This window comes from Hibiscus syriacus, unplaced genomic scaffold, assembly GCF_006381635.1.
Source record: "Hibiscus syriacus cultivar Baekdansim isolate YM2019G1 unplaced genomic scaffold, ASM638163v2 tig00110209_pilon, whole genome shotgun sequence".
Classification (NCBI taxonomy): Eukaryota; Viridiplantae; Streptophyta; class Magnoliopsida; order Malvales; family Malvaceae; genus Hibiscus; species Hibiscus syriacus.
Window position 1 is genome coordinate 752,265 of NW_024062628.1, and position 4,900 is coordinate 757,164.

The 4,900-nt window shown below is 33.8% G+C and overlaps 1 pseudogene; it reads right to left on the bottom strand.

The window, feature by feature from the left end:
* Positions 1-3,321: 3,321 nt before the first annotated feature.
* On the bottom strand, positions 3,322-4,543 carry LOC120113515 (annotated as a pseudogene).
* Positions 4,544-4,900: the final 357 nt, after the last annotated feature.

The following is a 4,900-nucleotide window of genomic DNA, read 5'->3' on the forward strand; positions in this document are numbered from 1 at the left end:
AATAGCTGTCTTGGCATTCAAGCAGTCAGGGAACAACCATGGAAGTAGTAAAATACAAGTCCTATTCCAAGACAAAAGGTCAACGTAAACTAGAAATATATAGTTTATTCAGCCAGACTTTTTTTAAAACATAAAGTTTTCATTAAATGAAAAGACAAGATACAACGAATACAACATAATCTCAACATGAAGACCTAAAGGGCCTGAAGAAAAATGAAAACAAAACTTTCCATTCAATACATGTTTCATATTCGGGAAAAAAAACTTAACTATCAATAATCTCCCCATCTCTATTCGAACCTAGATGTAATATTGATGTATGATTGGATATTGATAGAACCAATCTGATAGATTGTTCCGCGAACGGTTATGAATGTATCAACAAACTACTGCAAAAGGGATCTAATTATACGATACCATCGACCTTTCCTGATCAAGAAGTGTACGGTGATAAATGCAACATGAAACATCCAACTATCATAACGAGAGATAAAACCATGCTATAAAAATAGACGATCTACCGTGCCATAAAGGCAAACAAAAATAACGCTTTAGGTGACGTTTGGTTGGATGGAATCCCTTGGAATTGGGAGAAATTGGAATCCAATTCCATCACTTTCCCATGTTTGGTTCAAGTTTTCCAAGGCAATTGGAATCTCTTATGGCTTCAACTTTCCATGAAATGAGCGGAAAATAAATTCCATCCAAGAATGGATATAATTCAATTCCCTTGTTGGAGGGAATTGAAATTTGATCATACTACTTTCATCAATCTTTTGGTAACTTATTCATATATTGAATAAAAATATTTTTTTATTATTTTGGGTCGGGTCGGGTTTCTAATTCAAATATTCGGGTCGGGTCGGGTGAAACTTTATTTTGGTTGGGTCGGTTGATTTTTTTAAGTGTGATATTCGGGTCGGGTCGAGTTCGGGTTTAGGGTGAAAAATACCCGACCCGAAAATATATATAATTTTATCTTATATATTTAGGAATAATTACAATAATACCCCTCTATATATATATTTTCAATTAAGTCACTGTTTTTATTGAATAAAAATATTTTTTATTATTTTGGGTCGGGTCGGGTCGGATTTCTAATTTATATATTCGGGTCGGGTGGGGTCGGGTGAAACTTTATTTTGTTCGGGTCGGGTTTTTTAAGTGTGATATTCGGGTTGAGTATGGTCGGGTTTTTTTAAGTGTGATATTCGGGTCGGGTCGGGTTTAGGGTGAAAAAAATCGGACCAACCCGAAAAAAATATATAATTTTATCTTATATATTTAGGAATAATTACAATAATACCCCTCTATATATAATTTTTTCAATTAAGTCAATGTTTTTATTGAATAAAAATATTTTTTTTATTATTTTGTGTCGTGTCGGGTTTCTAATTCATATATTGAATAAAAATAGATTTTGGTATATTTTTTGGTAACTAATTAACATACTCCGATTGGAATGTATCGAAATATTACTCTATCTTTTGGTAACTTATTAACATATTTTGATTGCGATGATTTTAACTTATGATGTTTATTATCATGATTTTTATAATTTATTGAAATGAATAATCAATCAATAAAATGAAAATTTAATATTTTTTAATTTTTTATAATATATACTACATGTAAGTTGTAAAACAAACTAAAATAAAACAAAAAAAAATAAGAGCAATTCTGTCATTTTATATTACTGAAATCAAATTCATCTGACATGTCTGCGAACCAAACAGAATATGAAATTGAATTTTAATTTTTGACAGATTCCAATTCTCTAAACATTTTAACAAATCAAACGCCACCTTAAAGAGTAAGCAGAAATAAAGAAATTAAAACGGAGATGTAAAATGTATAAAAAAAAACGAAGCCCAATTCAAACCAAATTCAGGCAACTTAAAAACTAATACAAACTTGAACTGATCATTGTATTTTATCATGGTTTTTAAAATCGGATCGGTTAGTGAACCGGTAATGTTATCGGTTCACTTGTTCAACCGATCAAATCAATTCGATCGGTCGAAAGAACTGGACGACGTCATAATTATTTAAAAAATTAAATAAAAATACCAAAAATATTTAATAAAAAAATTTTTATATCACAAGTCATATTCAAAGCAAGTCATAACATATATAAATTAAAAATCATAAAATCAAGTGAAACAAAATGATTCAAATTAACTACAACATAATATTTAAGGTAAAATATATTAAATAATAAATATAATTATATAACTATAATTAAAAAATAAATTTAGGGCTAAAAAATCATAACAAAATGATATTGTTTGATTTTTTTTTTTTAAACAATCACACATGGCTAAGAAACATAGAAGAGCATCCCAATTAACTTCTATAAATAATAGAGGTAATTTGTCATTCAAAATCATGGAGCATTTTGGTGAGCATTGAGTGAACTATTTTTTTACGTCAATCAAGCTCGAATTTTAGGCTTCAATCGAGCTTCTAATTTTTATTTGAGTTCAAACCTTTTTGAGTTCAAGTTTCAATATTATATTTCGAGTTCGAGTTGAACTTGATAATTTTTAGCTCGTGAGTTTGAGTCGAGTTGGGCTTACTTTTAAAGTTTTCAAGTTCGAGTCGAGCTTAGCAATAATCGAGTTCGACTTGACTCGTTTAACAAACGACGTCGTTTGATTTAATTTTTTTTTTAAAAAAAACAAAATTGACGGTTTTTTCCGGTTTTTAACCAGTCCGATTCGAATGGTTTAGCGGTTCAGACCGGTTCACTAGTAACGATTCAACCGATGTAGATTAAACTGAACTAGACAACAATTCCCGATTAAACCGACCGGTCCGGTCCAATTTTCAAAACACTAATTTTATTCTCATACTGGAGAATTTAGTAACAGTCTCAGAGGATATGTAATGGAACACTAACTTTGATTCTTGTTCTTCGAGATTCATTTAATGCACATTTGTTTGCCTCAGTATCAACGGCTCACATAAAACTGGAAAACCCAAGACCAAAATGAGTCAAACAGGAAAACTCTCCGTACCAGCTTTCTTCTCTTCATTGTTCGTGAAGCCTACTACTCATGGAAAGAATCTCGGTAACATGCAGGAACCCAGATTTTTTGGCTGGAATGTTGAATTTAAGACTCCCTATTTCCCGGGGAAATCGCAAGATATTTTCTTCTACAACATTACAAAGAATATAATAACAAGAATCTAACAACCAACAGGCCAAGTCGAAATCAGTGGTAAAGAATAGTATAGCAAGGAACTTACACGTTTAGTAAACAAAACCATCTCTTAGCAATTACGATATAACAAAGTACGAGTTCGTAGACAGTGATGGCAATAAAAAAAGAGAGAATTTCTACCATTGATAATAAAAACAATTACAGTTTACACGAACGTAAGCCTGCTAAATCCTATTGTTCTCCTTTCTTCAAAGTTCACTACTTTTTAAGGCTACAATATGGGGAAAAGAAGATCAGAGAAATAACAAAAAGAAGAAAAAGGTTAGCTGTTACTTCTTCGCCTCTTATGCAATGTTAAAGCAACAGACCCGTAGCTTGGACCTTCACTTTCGTTTATGACCCACTCTCCCCAAATAAGGATCAAAAACCAAAAGCTAAAATTAATTTATAGTGGAAAAAGAAACGAAGTTATTTTTAGAAGGTGCATAATAGCAAGAAAGGCACCGGATGAGGTCATTTTCGTTGCAGTCCGTACAAGTCTTGAACCCAGATTTTTCAGTGTACAGTTTACGGCTACCGTTACATTCGTCGCACAATACGAACCTGTAACCGCCGCAAAGGCTGCAGGTGCCGGGTTCGGCTGCCAACAGTCCTTCCATCAACTTCTTAAGCTCGCCCGTCTCGTGTAGCTGTTTGATCTCCTCAGCCCCTCCCAAGTATCTCCCTCCGATTAAAACCCGCGGCAGGGTCAACTGGCTTTTACCAAGGATCCCTTTCAACTCGTTTAAGAACCGGGAATCCATCGACAAATCTCTTTCGTCGATCGATACTCGAAATCCTCGGAGGATCGATCGAACGGTCTTGCAATCCTCGAACGTCGACCGAACCACTCGAAGACTGGTGAAGTAAACCACAACGCGCTTATCGGATTCCGGGATCACAACGGATCGATCCGGAAACGGAACCGAGAATTTCCCATTGGGCTCGGGTCGGGCAGGGGACCAGGAGCGGATGAGAGAGTTGACGATTCGGACACGGTGGAAAACACGGTGGCTGAAGAGGAGGAGAGAGCTGAAGGAGAAGAATCCTCGGCGCAAAGGTGTTGGATATCTTTGAAAGAAGAGCAGGAGAAAGGAGACGGCGTGTTATGGATCCGTACCGGCGGTTTTTCTTTGCTCCACGGCCGCCACATTTGTTAGCGATTGAAATAAATATCAACTTTTTCCACCTTAACAAGACCCAATAGAAATTGAAAAACTCATGAAGCAAAGAAAGTAGAGTTTTGGTTGGTTGCTTAGGGGTTTGGGAAGAAGGGCAACGATTGAAAGAGGAGGTGCAGTGCAGATTTCTCTTGGGGGTGAGCCTTGACCGGTTGGTCTATTGGGGGAGGTTGTTGAGAGGATGGGTTTAGTTTCTTAGCTTTAAATGGGGTTTAATATGAGGCCAATGAATTACGGTTTGGGTTAGGGTAAATATACATTGGAGTTTGATATTTATTGAGTTTGTTTTAGAATTTTATTTATTATTTAAATTGGAATTTGAATTTATTTTCTTAATTTAAAACAATTTAAATAAATTATTTATCAAATTGTTTATTTAGATAAAAAATTACATGAAAATGTTTTTATATTTAATTAAATTTCAAAATAAAAATTAAGTTTTCAAAATTTTAAACATCAAATTAAACATTTAAACTAAATTTATATGTCAAAATATATATTTACCCTTTGATT